The following is a 22,830-nucleotide window of genomic DNA, read 5'->3' on the forward strand; positions in this document are numbered from 1 at the left end:
GTGGTGCATGAAGTGTCATACACACAAGCTATGATGCAACATCATTGGGGTTAACCAGTCCAGTAACCAAAACAACAATGGGGGACCAGCACGTTTTCTTCTGCACATTTACTAACTACACCATGCAACATATTGCTTACATACTGCACAACATTGACAGTAGTGTTTCTCTACAAAGGGACATTGTCACTCGCATGCATGTGACAAGTGTCTTTTTTTGCACTTAAAATGTCAAAAAACAAACAGTTTAGTTAATATGGTTCACGTTATGTCAACACAACACAAATAATCCAAAATCAATGTGCACACACAATATTAAAGAAATGAATAAATACGATTACCGGTATATACCGAGAAGGAAATTTAATAATAATGTTTTAATAATATTTACTCCCTGCCAGGGTTGTGTGGGGAAATACATTATGCGTAAAAACTAATTCATTCAACTTCATGTATCGACTCCTGACAGAAAAAATGAACAAAATTTAATAATATTAAAAAAAAAAAAAATAAATAAAAAAAAAAATATATATATATATACAGTATATACATATATACAGTATATATATATATATATATATATATATATATATATATATATATATATATATATATTAGGGATGTCCGATAATGGCTTTTTGCCGATATCCGATATTCCGATATTGTCCAACTCTTTAATTACCGATACCGATATCAACCGATACCGATATCAACCGATATATACAGTCCTGGAATTAACACATTATTATGCCTAATTTGGACAACCAGGTATGGTGAAAATAAGGTACTTTTTTTTTTTTTAATTAATAAAATAAAATAAGATAAATAAATTAAAAACATTTTCTTGAATAAAAAAGAAAGTAAAACTATATAAAAACAGTTACAGAGAAACTAGTAATTAATGAAAATTAGTAAAATTAACTGTTAAAGGTTAGTACTATTAGTGGACCAGCAGCACGCACAATCATGTGTGCTTACGAACTGTACCCCTTGCAGACTGTATTGGTCTATATTGATATATAATGTAGGAACCAGAATATTAATAACAGAAAGAAACAACCCTTTTGTGTGAATGAGTGTAAATGGGGGAGGGAGTTTTTTTTGGGGTTGGTGCACTAATTGTAAGTGTATCTTGTGTTTTTTATGTTGATTTAATAATAAAAAATAAAAATAAAATACATTTAAAAAAACAATACCGATAATTTCCGATAATACATTTTAACGCATTTATCGGCCGATATTATCGGACATCTCTAATATATATATATATATATATATATATATATATATATATATATATATATATATATATATGTATATATATTTGTTTCAAAATAAAAAATTCAAATTAATATTCTATTGGTCCGTGACCCACCAGTTCATAATTGAATCAACACAAGTCATAGTAAGCGTATAAGGTGAGAATACACTGCAAAAAAAAGTTGTAATACAAAAGAATAAGGTCATATTTGGTTAAAAGTTTTATTATTTCAGGATAAAAACATAATTTCTTTCAGGAAAAAAAAAGTGGTAATATTGCATAAATAATGTTGTTAGTTTTAGTTATATTGTAAAACTCACAAACTTGCTTGGACTGATGTACTGTATGAAGAATCCATACGAGTACAAACACTATGGATGACTCGTAGACGGATCGGCACTTGTACATCCGGTTTAGAGCACTAAACATTCGTCCCGCAGCACCTGCAGTAATCAAACTCGTCCAAAAGATGGCGCCACAGTACAAACAATACCACACCTTTTCAATGTCTCTGCTTGTGTTTAATGAAAACAATTTTTTGAACACGACACATTATGGCCGTTGGCAAAGAAAAATCCACAAATTAGCTGCACCGGTTTATACGCCGCAGGGTTCAAAGTGTAGGAAAAAAGTAGTGTCTTATAGTCTGTAATTCTGCAGTTTCTTCCAAGGTTTTTCGTTATTCCCATTGGGTTGAGTTTTTTCTTGTGGGATCTAAGCCAATGATGTCGTTGTGGCTTGTGCAGCCCTTAGAGACATTTGTGATTAAGGGCTATATAAGTAAACATTGATTGATTGATGTTCCGGTCTCTCATAAGGATTGTGAATTATAAGCAACATTCCAAAAACAGTGCCCCTTAAATGTAACATGTAAAGCATGTACGAGTTAAATAAAACCATTGCCGAGTTGGAAATGTACTTGGCAGCAGAAACACAAATCATGTTATGTTATGTACTTAGATGGATCAGATTCAGGTCATTATGGACCAGTAAGCAGAACACACACACACACACACACACACACACACACACACACACACACACACACACACACACACACACACACACACACACACACACACACACACACACACACACACACACATTCTTGTATTTGTTACCTTCTTGAGACCTTCGAAAAATGCCCACCTCTTTAGGACCACCCTTTCTAGATATGTAAAGATTTGTATTTACAACATTAATGATATATACATACTATGCAAATATAAAAAAGATAAGCTTTTAGTATTTTTTTACATTTGTATTTTTTTTGTAATTTTTTTTTTAATCTTCATTATTTACAATTTATTACAGTATGTCTCTATATACATATTTATTTAATTTATTTTTAATACATTTTGGCCAAAGGAGGCACTTCAAATTTTTACAGACACTTGTTATTTCATATGTTGACCAGAGGGGGAGTACTTTTAAAAACGACACACAGTCAATTTGAAAAAACCCTCCTTTTTGGCACCACCCTCATTTTGATAGATTTCCCCACCAGGGGTGCAAATGAGATCTAAATTTTTTGTTTTTTGTAATGTGCTTAAGGCCGATGACAAATGAGTCACGGACCACAGATGGACCCTGTGCCGAACTTTGGGCAACCCAGCTGTAGAAGCTAACTGTTAAGGGCCACTATAGTCTTAGTACCATAGGGTATGTGTTCATCCTATGGTCACATATGGGACACAGGTTGTTTTACGTCAGCACCGGAAGTCGTAAACTCAGATGGCAGGTTTTTTCGAGGATGAATAGGCAAGTCCTTCTTTTGTCTTGTTTTATCATATATTGCTGCCTTTGCACCTGTCACTTTACTTTTGTATGCACATTAAATCAACAAAAAAATCCTGACTTTGGAGCAATGTTCACGGACTCTAGTATTTGGGTCTCTATTAGGCCCTGTCAGAGGTCCCCTAAAGGTGACTGTGTAAACAGAGCGATGTCCCCATTAAGTAAGCATTGCCAGAACACACACACACACACACACGCACACACACACGCACACACACACACACACACACACACACACACATACAAAAATGTACACACTGAGCGGTCTCCTCTGGTTATCTTCTCCTGGAAAGACTTGGGAGTCCTCCTTCTTCTTCTCTCTCTCCCCACCCTTACAACTCCTTCCACCCGCCTCCCTGCCTCCGTTACAACCTCCATCCTCTTTTTCTGTTCTCCCTCGGTTGGCCGAGCCCACACCGACACGATCCTCGCACGCGAGCGACGCTCTCACTTGCGCCTACTTGGACGGAAGAGGAAGTAGGCCACGTTAATGGGGGATGTGTTCTGATCTGCGCTGTTAGTGGACTGTAACTTGGGACCACTTCCTCTCGACAGGTTGGTGTTTGACTGGAAATTAGGGAAAGTGTTGCTCATGAGGTGGTTGTTTTTTTGCCGCCGGGAGGCAGGGAGGGGTTTGGCCAGATGGAAAGATAGCAGGGAAAAGCAATAAAGCTCTCATTGGGTTACTGTACGTATATCAGTGTTTTGCAACCACTAGTGCGCCGTGAGATATTGTTTGGTGTGCCGTGGGAAATGATGCGATTCTACCTAATTGGTCCAAAAAAATATTGTTTGCAAACCAATAAAACAGTAGGCATACCATGGTAGAATGTCTTCTCTTTAGATTTGGGTGTACATTAGGCTGCTAAGCATTGCCAGAGTTGGTTGTAGTTGGTTTTAGTCTTTGTTTTCTGATAGTACTGACTATAACCATATGATTGCCATTTGTTGTGATATTGTACGCAGGCATGACGTACTTCGCCTATTTTATGTGTAAAATGTGTTGGTTCGTGCAGTGTTTTTCAACCTTTTTTGAGCCAAGGCACATTTTTTTGCGTTAAAAAACCCCAGCAGAAATCATTAAAAAACGAAACTCAGTTGACAGTAAAAAGTCGTCGTGAAAATTGTTGGACATGACTTTAAACCATAACCAACCATGCATTGTCTCAAAGTAGGTGTACTGTCACCACCTGTCCATCACGCCGTGACTTATTTTGAGTTTTTTGCTGTTTTTCCTGTGTGTAGTGTTTTAGTTCTTGTCTTGCGCTTCTATTTTTTGGTATTTTCCTGTAGCAGTTTCATGTCTTCCTTTGAGCGATATTACCGCATCTACTTTGTTTTAGCAATCAAGGATATGTCAGTTGTTTTTATCCTTCTTTGTGTGGACATTGTTGATTGTCATGTCATGTACCTTGTGGACGCCGCCTTTGCTCCACAGTAAGTCTTTGCTGTCGTCCAGCATTCTGTTTTTGTAGCCAGTTCAGTTTTAGTTTCGTTCTACATAGCCCATACTTGCCAATCTTGAGACCTCCGATTTCGGGAGGTGGGGGAGGGGCGTGGTTGGGGGCGTGGCTAAGAGGGGAGGAGTATATTTACAGCTAGAATTCACCAAGTCAAGTATTTCATATATATATATATATATATATATATATAAATATATATATATATATATATATATATATATATATATATATATATATATATATATATATATATATATACATACATTGATATATACAGTATATAATTTATATTTATTTAAATAAGAAATACTTGACTTTCAGTGAATTCTAGCTATAAATATATATTTATTTTATTGTGTATATATATATATATATATATATAAAATAAATACTTGAATTTCAGTGTTCATTTATTTACACATATACTTGTTGAGTTAAGGGTTGAGTTGTCCATCCTTGTTCTATTCTCTGTCACTATTTTTCTAACCATGCTGAACACCCTCTCTGATGATGCATTGCTGTGTGGCACGCACAAAAGTGCTTTCATCAAATGCACTAGATGGCAGTATTGTCCTGTTTAAGAGTGTCACAACATTGCTGTTTACGGCAGACCAAAATGTGACTGCTGTTGTTGTGTGTTGTTACCGCGCTGGGAGGACGTTAATGAAACTGCCTAACAATAAACCCACATAAGGAACCAAGAACTTGCCCTCCATCATTCTACAGTTATAACGTCATTGGGCAGGCACACCGTTTATATTGTGGGAAATGCGGACCTGAGTCCGCCTGAATTTCGGGAGATTTTCGGGAGATAATTTGTCCCGGGAGGTTTTCGGGAGAGACGCTGAATTTCAGGAGTCTCCCGGAAAATCCGGAAGGGTTGGCAAGTATGACATAGCCTTCCCTAAGCTTCAATGCCTTTTCTTAGGGGCATTCACCTTTTGTTTATTTTTGGTTTAAGCATTAGACACCTTTGTACCTGCACCCTGCCTCCCGCTGTTACTGACATCTACAAAGCAATTAGCTACCGGTCGCCCCCTACTGATATGGGAGATTATAACACGGTTTCTCTGCTGTGCTCTAGACAGTACAGACACTCAACAACGGCACATTATTTGCAGACTATAATTACTGGTTTGCAAAAAATATTTTTAACCCAAACTATTATTATACACTAGTGCAGTCTTTTTCAACCACTGTGTGCCATGAAATACAGTCTGGTGTGCCGTGGGAGATTATGTAATTTCACCTAATTGGGTAAAAAAATATTTTTTTGCACACCAGTAATTATAATTCCCAATTAATGTGCCGTTGTTGAGTGTCTGTACAGCGCAGGTGTGAGACGACGATGGTTTGTCGTGATCACAACATGCAGATGACAGCGGGAGGCAGTGTGCAGGTAAAAAGGTGTCTAATGCTTAAACCAAAAATAAACACAAAGTGAGTGCCCCTAAGGAAAGGCATTGAAGCTTAGGGAAAGCTATGCAGAACGAAACTAAAACTGAACTAGCTGCAAAGTAAACAAAACACAAAATGCTGGACGACAGCAAAGACTTACAGCGTGTGGAGCAGACAGCGTCCACAAAGTACATCCGTACATGACATGACAATCAACAATGTCCCCACAAAGAAGGAAAAAAACAACTGAAATAGTCTTGATTTCTAAAACAAAGCAGGTGCGGGAAATATCGTTCAAAGGAAGAAATGAAACTGCTACAGGAAAATGCCAAAAAAAAGAGAAAAAGCCACCAAAATAGGAGCGCAAGACAAGAACTAAAACACTACACACAGGAAAACAGCAAAAAACTCAAAATAAATCAGGGTGTGATGTGACAGGTGGTGACAGTACACCTACTTTGAGACAAGAGCTATATTGATGCATGCTTGGTTATGCTTTAAAGTCATATCCAACAATTGCGACAATGACTTTTTACTGTCAACTGAGTTTCGTTTTTTAATGATTTCTGCTGGTGGTGTGCCTCCGCATTTTTTCAATGAAAAAAATGTGCCTTGGCTCAAAAAAGGTTGAAAAACACTGCACTAGTGTGCCGTGGCACAGTGGTTAAAAAACACTGGGTTAGTGTATATGACAGTTGAGGAGTTTGATCATGTGTTTTTTCTACCACATCTTGCAACAATACCACTCTTGTCTTGCCTCTTTTTGTGGTAAACAACTGTTTGTCCCCCATAGCTGTTTACATGCCGTTTGGGCAGTTTTTTTTGTTTTTTTTCCCCCCAGCTGCAAGTGACATGGATTAGCCCTGCGCACTGCCAGAGAGAAGGGGATATAGGTATTAAAAGACTCTAAAGCATGTTAAAGTGAACGGAGGGAAAGGGGGGGACAGGAAGCACACTTGGGTGTAATTGACTTTCTGGTGGCCTCACCAGGGGAATTATGGGGGATTATTCCCTTATTTGAGTAGGGGTTAGGGTGTGTTTGTTGTCTGCTGATACACAACTAATGATTTTGACCACTTTCCCGCTGTAATGCTCTTATTATTTTGTCCGTGTCTTCGATCGATAGTCGTGTCAATTGTCACACACAAACACAGCAATGATGTGACTTATAAGCTCTTAGACAACTGTACATGTGCATTCACTGTACAAACATACATATACATGTACATATACATACATGCACTCATGCATATAATCACGTTTCATCAAACATATATTAACGTTGTTGCTCTAGGGCAGGGGTCGGCAACCTTTACCACTCAAAGAGCCATTTTGACCAGTTTCACAAATTAAAGAAAACAATGGGAGCCACAAAAATCTTTTGAAATTTAAAATGAAATAACACTGCATACAAAGTTTTTTTTTTTGCTTTGTGCTATGTATAAACCAAGGGTCTCAGACACGCGGACCCCACCTTAATATGAAAATTTAATGTTAGTGCGGCCCGCGAGTTTTATATGAATGGCGCATGACAGCGTCATACTTGTCGACCCTCCCGATTTTTCGTGCAGTAATGTTACAGCATTTAGCACCCACTTTAACCAGCGTACCGGCCGAGCCACACAATGCAAAGGGCTTATACTTGCTCACTTAAGTAACAGCAAGGCATACTTGGTCAACAACCACACAGGTTACACTGACGGTGGCGGTATAAAAAACTTTAACACTCTTACTAATAATGCGCCACACTGTGAACCCACACCAAACAAGAATGACAGACACATTTCGGGAGAACATCCGCACCATAACCCAACATAAACACAACAGAACAAATACCCAGAACCCCTTGCAGCACTAACTCTTCCGGGATGCTACACTATACCCCCCCCCGCTACCCTCCCCCCCACCTCAACCCCGCCCCCCCAAACCCCGCCCACCTCAACTTCCTCATGCTCTCTCAGGGAGCGCATGTCCCAAATTCCAAGCTGTTGTTTTGAGGCATGTTAAAAAAAATAATGCATTTTTTTACTTCAATTATAAATATGGCAGTGCCATGTTGGCATTTTTTTCCCATAACTTGAGTTGATTTATTTTGGAAAACCTTGTTACATTGTTTAATGCATCCAGCGGGGCATCACAACAAAATTAGGCATAATAATGTGTTAATTCCACGACTGTATATATCGGTATCGGTTGATATCGGAAGCAGTAATTAAGAGTTGGACAATATTGGAATATCGGATATCGGCAAAAAAGCCATTATCGGACATCTCTAGTTATTAATTCATTATCAATAGTGCTATTTCTATTGGTATTTGTATTGCTCCATTTGTAGTGTAATAATGTTCATTGTTATTTCTGTATTATTTGTTTCACTAACTGCTTCTTGGCTATCACTTTTACCACCATATTTGTACGTATCTTATTTGCTGATGTTGTTCTGTTTTTGTTGTTGTTGTTATTGTTATTGTTGTGTTTGCTGTTGATGTTGTCTCTCTGTTTACCCCCCTCTTGTCTCAGCAATTTCCCCCTCTGTCTTCCTTTTTTTTTTCTCTTTCTCTCCCCTCCTGCTGTGGCCCGGCTGCACCAAATAATAATATAAATCCATTCAATAAAGTCAAATACAAATAAGGCAACAAGAGAAGTATCCCGCGACGGGGTCTCTTGTTTGTTTCTCACAACCCAACCCCAAAAACACAACCAAAAAGATGCTTCTTTTGGTCCGTTTTGTTCGATTCTACTTTTTTTTTTGAGGTGCAGATGAGCGCCACCCGCTGGTGTGGGGTTGCTTCACACTTTGTTGTTAATGGTAGATTGGAGGTTGATGCGCGTTTTTGGACGTGTATGGGGGGTTGTTGAGTTTGTTGGTAAGCACAGGTCGTAATCAGATCGAGGAAAAAATAGATCCGTGCAATATTCTAACAAAGTGTCCGTCTGATTTAGGGTTAACAATGTAACAATGTAAAGTCTATTGTAACTAAAAACATCACATAAATAATGTACCACTCTCAATTTCCATTTTTATTATTTTATTAACATGGGAATTAATTTAAATGAACTAGATATACAACAACCGCACTTGAATATATATTTTTAATTTCTCTCATAACTTATTAGATATATTTTAGTTATCTTTAATTACATTTTATTGTTGTTTTTCAATATCTTTATTTTTCAAATGTTTATATTTTGCCAAATTTTTACATGGTTTTTATAAATAGTATTGTATTAAATAGGCAAATAATACTACTAATAATGTAATAATAATAATAATAATAATATTAAAAGTTATTTCCTATTAAATCAGTGATGTCCATTTTAGTATATAAATGAATGTAAATGTAAACAATTTGAATACTATTTTATTTGTATTTTTTACATTCTCTTTATTTCATAAAATTTTTTCCGTTTGTACTTTTTTCATAAAAAGTCCCTTATTGATTAGAATTTAAAACATATTACCAAGTTTAAGTACATTTTCTGTTTCAAAAGGGTCCTTGTTAATCAATAATAATACAAGAATCACATAAATAATTACTATAAAATAATTATATATATATATATATATATATATATATATATATATATATATATATATATATATATATATATATATATAAAAATAAATATATATATATATATATATATATATATATATATATATAAAAATAAATATATGTGTGTATATATATGTATGCATTTATATATGTATGTATATCTGAATATATATATACATATATATATATATATATGTATTAAAGATGCGCGGTTTGCGGGCACAACCGCGGAGTCCGCGGATTATCCGCGGATCGGGCGGATGAAATAAAAAAAAATTAGATTTTATCCGCGGGTCGGGTCGGGTCGGGTGGTTGAAATAAAAAAAAATTAGATTTTAAATAGATTCAGGCGGGTGGCAGTTAAACCAATTCGGAAATATATATACATAGTTAAATGTTGTTACCCACATACGAAAAACGAGCAGGCACCTGCAGCATATGCCACAACAGAAGAAAAAAAAAAAAAGAGATGGACACTTTTACGGAGCGGAGAAGGGACGCCTCGCCGGGGTCCGGGACCGAGGCCCCTTCCCCCGAGAGGGCCCCACCGGGAGCCGTAGCTGAGGCGATCCGCGAGAAGGGCCCGACGCACGTCCAGGGTCACCACCGCGCCCACCGCACCGACACCTCGCCTCGTCCGCCTTCGCCGCGGCCGGCGTCACGCGCAGCAGGTAAGCAGCTTACCTGCCCGCCACCCCCGTGGCCGGGGGCTCGTAACAGGGGTCACTCCGCGCGCTCCGCCCGCGCAGCTTACCTGCCCGCCACCCCTGTTGCCGGGGGCGCATAACAGGGGTCACTCCGCGCGCAGTGCGCTCACGAAAGGGGTGGGGCTCACCCTGGTTGATATAGACAGCAGCTAGGACGGTGGCCATGGAAGTCGGAACCCGCTAAGGAGTGTGTAACAACCCACCTGCCGAATCAACTAGCCCTGAAAATGGATGGCGCTGGAGCGTCGGGCCCATATACCCGGCCGTCGCCGGCAGCGAGATGCGCTTGGAGGTGCGCTCAGCGCGGCTCCCATATGATTGCGCACTGGTGTGCGTCTGGGTTGTGACAGCGTGGCACGCGAATGTCTGTGCTGCATTGGATCAGTCTCCTTTCTTTAACAGGCAAAAGCTTTATAACCTCACTAATGCCTTGCATCGTCTATATTAGATATATAACAACGGGCGGATGGCGGGCGGATGGCGGGCGGATGCGGTTCTGATCAAATGTTAGATCGGGTGGATTGCGGATGGTTGACGACTTTCTGATGCGGTTGCGGATGAAATAATTGCCTATCCGCGCATCCCTAATATGTATGTATGTATGTATGTATGTATGTATGTGTGTATATATATATATATATATATATATATATATATATATATATATATATATTTTTTTTTAGGAACATTTATTCAAGCGTAACAATAAAAATAGATATTCATGCAAAAAAACAAACAAATCTTATTACTGTTATATTTTTATATATATCTTTATTTTTATTTATTTATACCAGTTTTAATTCATATTTGTTGTACTTAATTTAATGAATAACATACAAATATATATTAATATATACATATATTATAATACATTATTTTAGCTACACTTATGTTGCTTGCTATAAACTATTTATTTTATCTGCTTTATCTGTTTATTTTTGTAAAAAATCCCATATACCCTTATTTATTCCCCCAAAAATCATGTCGTATGATTTTGCAACCCTACACTTCTACAAATGCCGATCTGATAAAACCCGACCCCTGACCTATTTTGGCTCACTACCGTCCGTTTTGGAAACTGAAGTTTTGCAGTGTGGCTATTTAAACCCAACTAAACTGCGAAGAGGTGTTGACAAATTTACAATGGAGGCCCGCCTAAGTAACTTACTTGTCCATATATGGTCAATGGTATCGACAAAACCCCCATTAGGTGATAGTCAAAAAGCTTGAGACTTCAAAAGACAACTCCATGTTTGACGTCATTCCGCCAATCTATGCAATGTCGTCTACAGTTCACTTCCACTAAAAGCAGACACACAGACTGCTCTTTTTATGAAGGCCTTTTTCCAGGCACTCTCAGTGGTCACATTGTCCTCAGCTGCTTGGCGTCACGCGTAAAAAGCCAAGTTACGTCAATGACATTTTCCCACTGAATCTTCAGTGTCTATAATAATGCCTTTTTGGCCTAGCCACTCCGCTGATTTATTTCTTAAGGAACTTTAATAATGATGGAATGACACATCCCTCAATAACTCCTAACGTTTATGAGGTATTATTGTTCCTGTATAGAGCATCTTCAATGACGGGTGCGCCTCCTTGTTTTCATTGATCCATCGACCTGTTCGCCGCTTGTTGCCTTGCACCCTTTTTCCGTTGCGTGTCATATCCTCTCATCTCAGCAAGATCCAAATGGACGAGTCTGATGGATGAAACGATAATGATTGCCTCATCGCTTTTCTGTGTGTGGATATCGAGAGGTCGGTGCATTGCTGTGCATATAATATGTCCATTCGGAGATGGATCCTCGATTATATGGACCATCTATATATGGCCCGGGCTCCATAACAAATCGTTATTACATCCGGCCGTAATTGTTGAATGAAAGTACATGTTTTTGTCGACGTACGGAACAATCAACAGCAACACACAAGGTAGTGGTGTGTGTTAAATCCGCAAATGGGGAATATTATCATGATATTTTGCCAGCAATAACAATTGTATCAAAATATAGCTATTCTGTGATAATATGGTAGTCATCCCCATTCCTGGCATCTATTGGATCCCACTTCTGACACTATTTATCACAGAACCCTGAGGAGTAGCACCCTCAACCAGGCTTTGTTGGGTTAAAAAAAACATGCACATTGGAATCCTTACAACTAGAGATGTCCAATAATAGCTTTTTTGCCGATATCCGATCATCCGATATTGTCCAACTCTTAAATACCGATTACGATATCAACCGATACCGATATATACAGTCGTGGAATTAACACATTATTATGCCTAATTTTGTTGTGATGCCCCGCTGGATGCATTAAACAATGTAACAAGGTTTTCCAAAATAAATCAACTCAAGTTATGGAAAAAAAAATGCCAACATGGCACTGCCATATTTATTATTGAAGTCACAGAGTGCATTATTTTTTTAACTTGCCTCAAAACAGCAGCTTGGAATTTGGGACATGCTCTCCCTGAGAGGGCATGAGGAGGTTGAGGTGGGCGGGGTCGAGGTGGTGGTGGTGGTGGGGGGTAGGGGGTGTAGGGGGTTTGGGGGGTTGTATATTGTAGCGTACGAAAGAGTTAGTGCTGCAAGGGGTTCTGGGTATTTGTTCTGTTGTGTTTATGTTGTGTTACGGTGCGGAAGTTCTCCCGAAATGTGTTTGTTTGGTGTGGGTTCACAGTGTGGCGCATATTTGTAACAGTGTTAAAGTTGTTTTATACGGCCACCCTCAGTGTGACCTGTATGGCTGTTGACCAAGTATGTGTTGCATTCACTTGTGTGTGTATAGTCCCAAAAAAAAAGGGTCTACGACATGTTTGCCCTAATATTACTTTATTCTCTGAAAAAAAAAATCAGCTTTATTGTGTAATTTACTTGAGTCATATTGCAGTCTACTTGTATCTCTTATGTGTGACTGCCATCTACTGGTCACACTTATCATTTAACCATGAACCAAATAAAATAGCTTTGAGGTCGGTAAGCACAACCAACATGATTTCGCATATTAGGCGCACCGGGTTATAAGGTGCACTGTCGAGTTTTGAGAAAATTAAAGGGTTTTAAGTGCGCCTTATAGTCCCAAAAATAGGGTCTACGACATGTTTGCCCTAATATTACTTTAGTCTCTGAAAAAAAAATCAGCTTTATTGTGTAATTTACTTGAGTCATATTGCAGTCTGCACGTATCTCTTATGTGTGACTGCCATCTACTGGTCACACTTATCATCTCACCATGTACCAAATAAAATAGCTTTGAGGTCGGTAAGCACAACCAAAATGATTTCGTATATTAGGCGCACCGGGTTATAAGGCGCACTGTCGCGTTTTGAGAAAATTAAAGGGTTTTAAGTGCGCCTTATAGTCCCAAAAATAGGATCTACGACATGTTTGCCCTAATATTACTTTATTCTCTGAAAAAAAAATCAGCTTTATTGTGTTGTTTACTTGAGTCATATTGCAGCCTACACGTATCTCTTATGTGTGACTGCCATCTACTGGTCACACTTATCATTTAACCATGAACCAAATAAAATAGCTGTGAGGTCGGTAAGCACAACCAAAATGATTTCGTATATTAGGCGCACCGGGTTATAAGGCGCACTGTCGCGTTTTGAGAAAATGAAAGGGTTTTAAGTGCGCCTTATAGTCCCAAAAATAGGGTCTACGACATGTTTGCCCTAATATTACTTTATTCTCTGAAAAAAAAATCAGCTTTATTGTGTTGTTTACTTGAGTCATATTGCAGCCTACACGTATCTCTTATGTGTGACTGCCATCTACTGGTCACACTTATCATTTAACCATGAACCAAATAAAATAGCTGTGAGGTCGGTAAGCACAACCAAAATGATTTCGTATATTAGGCGCACCGGGTTATAAGGCGCACTGTCGCGTTTTGAGAAAATGAAAGGGTTTTAAGTGCGCCTTATAGTCCCAAAAATAGGGTCTACGACATGTTTGCCCTAATATTACTTTATTCTCAGAAAAAAAAATCAGCTTTATTGTGTTTTTTACTTGAGTCATATTGCAGTCTACTTGTATCTCTTATGTGTGACTGCCATCTACTGGTCACACTTATCATTTAACCATGAACCAAATAAAATAGCTTTGAGGTCGGTAAGCACAACCAAAATGATTTCGTGTATTAGGCGCAATGGGTTATAAGGCGCACTGTCGCGTTTTGAGAAAATTAAAAGGTTTTAAGTGCGCCTTATAGTCCCAAAAATAGGGTCTATGACATGTTTGCCCTAATATTACTTTTTTCTCTGAAAAGAAATCAGCTTTATTGTGTTGTTTACTTGAGTCATATTGCAGTCTACACCAATGGTTCTCAAATGGGGGTACGCGTACCCCTGGGGGTACTTGAAGGTATGCCAAGGGGTGCGTGAGATTTTTTTTAAATATTCTAAAAATAGCAACAATTCAAAAATTCTTTATAAATATAAATAAAAAACCTGTCTTTTTTTCCAAATAGTTCAAGAAAGACCACTACAAATTAGCAATATTTTGCACTGTTATACAATTTAATAAATCAGAAACTGATGACATAGTGTTGTACTTGACTTCTTTATCTCTTTTTTTCAACCAAAAATGCTTTGCTCTGATTAGGGGGTACTTGAATTAAAAAAGAATTTCACAGGGGGTACATCACTGAAAAAAGGTCGAGAACCACTGGTCTACACGTATCTCTTATGTGTGACTGCCATCTACTGGTCACACTTATCATTTAACCATGAACCAAATTAAATGGCTTCGAGGTCGATAAGCAAAACCAGAATTATTCCGTTCATTTGAAAACACAGTAAGGCGCACTGTCGAGTTTTGAGGAACAAAAAGGATTTTAAGTGCGTCTTACAGTACCTACTTATACAGTCTTTAAGTTACTTTAAACACAGAGTGTGTTGTTGACGTTGCATCTAAACATCCTTCCAGCCAATTTAGTATTGTGCAAACACAGCTGGGAGTTGTGGGGGAGGAATGGTATGACGGGGCAAAAGGTAGCATGTCCTTTGATTGGCAGCATACTGTATTTCTAACCGCTTTGCTAATTGACTTGAGTCAGGTTTATTGAGAATGGGCAGGGATTTGGCCGATGGATACATTGAAGCATTAATGTTTCCGTAAGTGAAGCGGAGGGAGGGGAGCGGTCGTCGGCGGTGAAGATGCGGCTTCTCCTGAACGCTGTGCTATACTCTAAAACAACCACAGGAAATTAAAGGCAGCGCTGGAGGTGCAGTTAAATAATACAAGGAGGGGAAAGTGATGAGGAGAGGAGTGCATAGGTGGAGCTGTAGCATTTGGAATAGAAGCACAACTGCTCCCCTGGGAGAGGTCTCTCATTGTCATGGTAACGGGGACAGAGGTCGCCATGATTGTCCCTGGGTGACTGTCCATGATTGTATGTGTGTGTCCCTACAGTACCCTTCTATTTTTGTTGCAAGCGTCTGACCTACAGAAAAGGACTGTTGGATATTGACGACATGTGCTAAAGTCTTAGGTAGCCATTGCTATGATGACCATAAAATAACAGTTTTAGATACTGTGTAACACATTTTTTTGCGTTGAAATAATCCGGACGCACGCCAACAGTAGAAATCATTAAAAAACGAAACTCAGTTGACAGTAAAAAGTCGTTGTCGCATTGTTGGATATGACTTTAAACCATAACAAACCATGCATCACTATAGCTCTTGTCTCAAAGTAGGTGTACTATCACGACCTGTTTCATCACGTCGTGATTTTTTTGGAGTTTTTTGCTGTTTTCCTGTGTGTAGTGTTTTAGTTCTTGTCTTGCGCTCCTATTTTTCCTCTTTTTTTGGTATTTTCCCGTAGCAGTTTCATGTCTTCCTTTGAGCGATATTCCCCGCATCTATTTTGTTTTAGCAATCAAGAATATTTCAGTTGTTTTTATCCTTCCCACCCCCACCAAGGACTGTTTTCACTGCTGGACTCTAGAAAGAGGTTCCGCAGCCTCCGAAGCAGATGTAAAAGCTTCTTCCCTCAGGCCGTAAGACTCTTGAACGCATCATAATTAAATTATCCCCTCAACTCCCCCCAAAATGGATTAACTCGCTGGAATAAAAAAGATAATATAACATACATCCATAAACGTGGACGCATGTGAAAAAGTGCAATATATTTATCTGTACAGTAATCTATTTATTTATTTATATATATATATATATATATATATATATATATATATATATATATGTATATTTATATATATTTATTTATTTTATATATATATTTATATATTATTTATTTATATGTATTTATATATGCACCTTATTGCTTTTTTATCCTGCACTACCATGAGCTTATGTAACGAAATTTCGTTCTTTTCTGTGCTGTAAAGTTCAAATTTGAATGACAATAAAAAGGAAGTCTAAGTCTAAGTCTAAGTCTTCTTTGTGGGGACATTGTTGATTGTCATGTCATGTTTGGATGTACATTGTCTTTGCTCCACAGTAAGTCTTTGCTGTCGTCCAGCATTCTGTTTTTGTTTACTTTGGAGCCAGTTCAGTTTTAGTTTTGTTCTGCATAGCCTTCCCTAAGCTTCAATGCCTTTTCTTAGGGGCACTCACCTTTTGTTTATTTTTGATTTAAGCATTAGACACCTTTTTTACCTGCTGTTTCCGACATCTACAAAGCAATTAGCTACCGGCTGCCACCTACTGATATGGAAGAGTATTACACGGTTACTCTGCGGAGCTCTAGACAGCATCGACACTCAACAACAACACATCATTTTCAGTCTATAATTACTGGTTTGAAAAAAATATTTTTAACCCAAATAGGTGAAATTAGATCATCTCCCACGGCACACCAGACTGTATCTCACGGGACACTAGTGGTTGAAAAACACTTGTGTAAAGAATGTTAGTCCTCTTACACAACACTAGTATCTGTTAAATACGGTAGTTGTGCCAGCATTCCTAAGAATGTGCATGCCAAAGTAACTGTTGTCCACAAAATACATGCAATTAAGCCAAAAAACCACAGTAGAACCCTAATTAATGTCATTGTGTACTGTGTCAAAATGATTGCGGTGGAGGTCATTAAAACAACAAAGCTAGCTAATAAGACTATTGCACAGTACTCTATAAGGATTTAGACAAATATCACAGTACAGGATTCAAAAATTTACATAAAAACAGGAGTTTTAAAGCAGCGAGGCTTCATTAAAGTCCACACAGTTTGAGGAGTACTGCAACTAAATTTGCAAACATACGTTGTATTGCTTGGAGTGCACAATGAAATAAAAGTCCTTTATCGATCTTGGATGATAAATTAATGTAGCTATGTTTAACGATCATATCCTGCATTATAGTTCCATAATACTTATTAGGCATGCACACAAAGTCCTTGGTCGATCCTAGAAAATGATGATTAGTGATAGATCATATTCTTGGTTTCACCCAGTCACTTCTCATTTATATGGCGTACTTTATTATTATCGTTAATACTGTAAACTATGCGTGGGTGTGCACTTCTACACTACTGGCGCAACTGAATTCTGCAGGATCGGCAACATTTGCTCATCGATCAGGCGCCCTTTCTTTTGCCACGGATCTCTGTAAAAGGAGATGAATGTCATCATTTCCAAATGGACTCACCTTGACCCGAGTTTTTCCTTTACGACCATGCAGGAACGGCTTATTACTGCCGAGCGTTTCAAGTCCAGTGACCATTACCAAGGAAGAACCCTATCCTCTCTGCCCTCTCTCCCATAATTCCGTTGTTAAGAATTCCCTTCTTTTGTCGGTTATCCTACCTTTCATCCTCTTTAGATTTTTTTTTTTTTGGCAGCGCTTAGGCTTCTTTTGCCTAATTGAAGGCCATGTCAGATGTTCATTTGTGTTTAATCACTCGGACAGCTTGGAGCTGCCCATTAGCATTAGGCTTGAGTGCCTTGTGAGCTGTAAGCAAAGTGCCATCCTGATATTGAATACACTCCTTAGGTCTTTCCCGGATCATCCGGTGAAAGAGAATACTCACAATAAATGGAAAAAACGGAGCGTTAATTAGGGCCGAGGTTAAAAAATGGGTTGTCCAAGAGGAACTTTGAAAGGCTGAAATTCCTTATATATCATATTCTGGATTTTTCGGACCATAGGGCGCAATGGATTATAAGGCGCATTGCCAATGAGCGGGTCTAGTCAGGTCTATTTTCATACAAAAGGTTATAGGGCGCATTAAAGGAGTCATATTATTAGGATTTTTTTTCTAAATATAAAACACTTCCTTGTGGTCTACATAACATGTAATGGTGGTTCTTTGGTCAAAATGTTGCATAGATGATGTTTTACAGATCATCTTCAAGCCGCTTTCCGACAGTCGCTTCAGGATGCGACGTTTTGTGGGCGGTCTTATTTACGTGGCTCACCTTCGACAGGGTCTTTTCACCGTCATCTTTGTTGTAGCGGTGTAGCGTGCAAGGACGGGTGTAGAAAAACTGTCGAAAGATGGAGTTAACTGTTTTAATGACATTCAGACTTTACTTCAATCAATAACGGAGCAGCATCTCCTCATCCGTGGATCACTAGTGCAACAACAACGCCGGAAATGTGTCCCGTGAAAAAAAACGTCCTTCCGGAAGTCTCTACTAACTAAAGTTTCTTGGGTGAATAATGTAAACTCACTACACCGGTATGTTTTAGCGCTTTCATGGTGAGTAAGAACTTTACACTACTTCGTATTAGAAATGGCAACAGCGGAGGATGAATGTCCCATAACAAGAAGATAGAGAAAAAGAAGAAGCTTATCGACTACGGTGTCGGCGCCGACTACAATGGCGGACGCGCGCACATTTTCAGGACTTATGCAGATCCCAAATACAGATCAGCAGGTACCAAAAGGTAACAAAAGTTGCTTTTGCATAATATTGCGAAACAAAACGCCAGATAATATGTCTTACCTTATACACACACCATAATAATACTCGTATGTTGAAGCGCAGTACAATCCATCAAGCAGTGCAGCTTCATACCTTACCAAAGTCGTACTAAAACATTTTGCTAGATTTTTGAGCGCCGTGTGTAATGTTCTCAATGGAACATATAAAATGTTGGTGTTGTTTACTTGAGTCATGTTGCAGTCTACACGTATCTCTTATGTGTGACTGCCATCTACCGGTCACACTTATCATTTCACCATGTGCCAAGTAAAATAGCTTCGAGGTCGGTAAGCACAACCAAAATTATTCCGTGCATTAGGCGCACCGAGTTATGAGGGCAATGTCGAGTTTTGAGAAAATTAAAGGATTTTAAGTGCGCGTTATAGTCCGAAAAAATTGAGCAACACAATGAATTTACAGGATAACAAAAGCTTTAATTGAGCTATAACTGTCACTTCTCTAACCCCTTGTAGCTCTTATTTCCAAAATTGTGTACACTACCGAATTGGGGTCTTATGGCCGCTTATGTGGACACTTATACTGCCATCTGGTGGTGTCAGAAGAGTATAACATACAATGGAATTTGGAAAAAAAAAGGGTAGAAATAAGAATTAGCATGTCACTAAACATGAAGTACACATTTGTGTACTTATGGACTAAGTACATCATATCAAAAGATGATTCTTAGTTTTTATTCTAATTAGGGTCCAATAAGCCCAAATAGCAAAGATAAATAAAAAAAAGCATGTAAACAAACAGCTTGGGCCTTAAGAGGTTTTTAAAAAAGACGTACCTAATTTTCAACCAGGGTTCGAACCAAAGATCTTCTACGTTGTCCTGCAAGTACTAATGTCGTCTGCCACAGAGCCACCGGATGTTACTGAGGAAATTTTGCATTGATACTTTAATCAGTGACGGAGTATGGCGTGGCCAGGATACGTTTGGGGTAAAATATTATATAAAGTGCATTTTCATTTAATAATTTACATTTTAGTGTAATCGAAGCCCTACTCAGGGTGCGTGTTCTGCATTTAGGGCTGACTGACACGACAGCGTTATTATACCGACAGCGTTTAGCATCAATTTCATTCAAGTGAAAGCAACATTAGTTACATCAGTATGATTTAATGTTAACGTTATGTTGACAGCACATTTCGGATCGGATAATGTTTAAGGTAAAAGTGGACGTCATTGTGTTACGTTGTTGGAGTTGTAGCGGGTTGCGCATGACCGAAGATCATATATTGACAGAGGATGATCTACCGCTTTGTAATGTACAGGGGTCGGCAACCCAAAATGTTGAAAGAGCCATATTGGACCAAAAATACAGAAAACCAAATCTATATTAGCTATATTAGCCTACTAACAAAGGCTGACACAATCTTTGTTGACAGAAATTTTTGCAACAATAGAAATCATTAGTAAAATGGAGGCTTCTCACAACTTCTGGAAATTACTGGCTCAGAATGGCCAAAAGTATAGATGTGTTTGTCCGAGTTAAGGGAAAGGGCAGACTGTCTTCTTCTAATGGATTTATTACAATCTTTGCAAGCTGGGTAACGTTTACTGTGGTCTGGAACAACATGGCACGCAAACAACTATTAGAAATGCAGCCAATATTCCATACAGATAACGTGTCATGAGACATGTAGATATCAATTAAATACACAGGGGACATAAGTAAAGGAAATTAAATGAGCTCAAATATACCTACAGACGAGGCATAATGATGCAATATGTACATACAGCGAGCATAAATAGCATGTTAGCGTCGATTAGCATGCAATGACTAACCCCATTTTGCATTCACGCACAGCACAAAACATTTGGTGGACAAAATGAGACAAAGAAGGAGTGGCATAAAACGCGCCTTTCTGTGGCAGCATCGGAGAAAGTTGTACATGTTAACAAACTACGATGAGTTCAAGGATCGCTGAAATTAGTAGGACAAAACGGCGCTTGCGAAATACTCTCATGAGTGAAGCATGTATAACATAAATAGTGGGATTTCTAACAATTAGGAAGGTTTGTGTCATGTTTTTTCTCCTACAGAAAATATATTAAAACAAAAAAAAAAAATATATTTTTCATGTTTTTCCGTTTTCACACATCTCTAAAAGAGGTCCTAAAGAGCCGCATGCAGCTCCAGAGCCGAGGGTTGCTGACCCCCACACTAGACAAAGTACATTTAGAGTCCGTCATATCATCATCCTTTCGTCACCTAAAAAAAATCCCGAGGACATGATCTCCTCAATGGTAGTTACGGCCATGGCGTTAACGTGAGTTGCAGGGTTTGTATGTGTTTGAGAGCCGGTGTCAGCCGAGAGGGGACAAATGTATCTGACAGGTGGCTCCATTGTGTCTCCGCCCATAACTTCAACAGTCACAGATTCTTGAGGAAAGTGAACGATGAGGGTCAGTTAGGTAAAGATATAAATAGCCCATGGCCGCAGTGTCAGTTTTTTCTGCACTGTGCATCAGTGGCTGCCTGAAAGAAATATAACCTGCCCTTTTCCTGGTTCAACCATGTCAGCTGTACACCCTTATTAACACACACACACATAAAAGTAACGATGTAAGGTTACGTTACAGAAGCAGTGGTTGAATTTTTAATTTTTTTTTTTTTTTTTATAATAATAGATTTTATTTGTAAAAAGCACTTTACATTGAGTAAACAACCTCAAAGTGCTACAGCGTATTAAAAAAAATAATAATAAAAAGATAATAAAAAATAAATACAAATAAAAACTAGAACAGCCTAATACAGGCCCGGGCAATTATTTTGACTCGGGGGCCACATTTAGAGAAAAAAATGTGTCTGGGGGCCGGTATATCTATTTTTTAGGAACGCTAATGCAAAACCTCACAATAATGTCTGATTGAATGCTGAAAACGTTATGACAGACCGCCTTAAAAAAACGTAATGGAATTTTACATTTTTCTATGAAGGGTAAAACACTGAATATTGACAAAATATGAACGTCATATTTTACAATCAACTGAAACGCAACAAAAATGCAACAAACAGTGAAATATGAACGCGAAGGGTACAAAATAAACCCACCTACATTCTGATATATCTGATATATCACTAAGCTTTAGAAGTTGTTCTGAAAATCTCCTTCCGCGTCTGTGGAAACGCTCCCCACCCACACTGCTTGGTGCCTCATCTGAGCTGCTGTGACGTAGATTACCATAGTAGCTCATTAGATTACTATAGTAACTAGTACATCATCCATAAACACAGATTCCAACAATTGAAATACTTTGTATAGTTCAAGACTTACGGTCATTTGAAAACATCACTGCACATCATAATGGCAGCTACACTTTCCATCTTAAAGATCTCAAAAAATTATTTGGGAATGTCCGGCGGGCCAGATTGAAAAGCTTAATGGGCCGCATGTGGCCCCCGGGCCTTAATTTGCCCAGGTTTGGCCTAATAGCTAGAACTAGTATGCATATATCTAAAAAAAGGCTTTTTTTAAAAGAAGGGTTTTTAAGCCTTTTTTAAAAGCATCCACAGTCTGTGGTACCCTCAGGTGGTCAGGGAGAGCGTTCCACAGACTGCTTTGTCCTCGGAGGTTGGAGGAGGTGTCGTGTGGAGGATTTGGGGGTGAGCAGTTCTTTGAGGTAGAGGGGGGCATTTCCATGGAGGCACTGGTGGGTTAGTAGGGAGACTTTGTATTCCATCCTGAGTGGAACAGGAAGCCAGTGAAGGGATTTGAGAATTGGTGATCCTAG

General features: G+C 38.5%; 1 protein-coding gene across 5 annotated transcripts in view; it reads left to right on the forward strand.

Moving 5' to 3' along the window:
* Window positions 1-22,830, forward strand: part of rgs3a (regulator of G protein signaling 3a) — a 336,515-nt gene that overhangs the window by 163,324 nt on the left and 150,361 nt on the right. The window contains exon 1 of one of the 5 annotated variants that reach the window (XM_061927481.2): window positions 1,372-3,613. The exons of the other annotated variants lie outside the window; for them this stretch is intronic. The gene's annotated coding sequence lies outside the window, so the exon portion shown is untranslated. Of the gene's footprint in view, window positions 1-1,371; window positions 3,614-22,830 lie in introns of those variants that run through there. 5 annotated transcript variants of the gene reach the window in all.

Source organism: Nerophis lumbriciformis, linkage group LG32 (genome assembly GCF_033978685.3).
Source record: "Nerophis lumbriciformis linkage group LG32, RoL_Nlum_v2.1, whole genome shotgun sequence".
NCBI classification, from domain to species: domain Eukaryota; kingdom Metazoa; phylum Chordata; class Actinopteri; order Syngnathiformes; family Syngnathidae; genus Nerophis; species Nerophis lumbriciformis.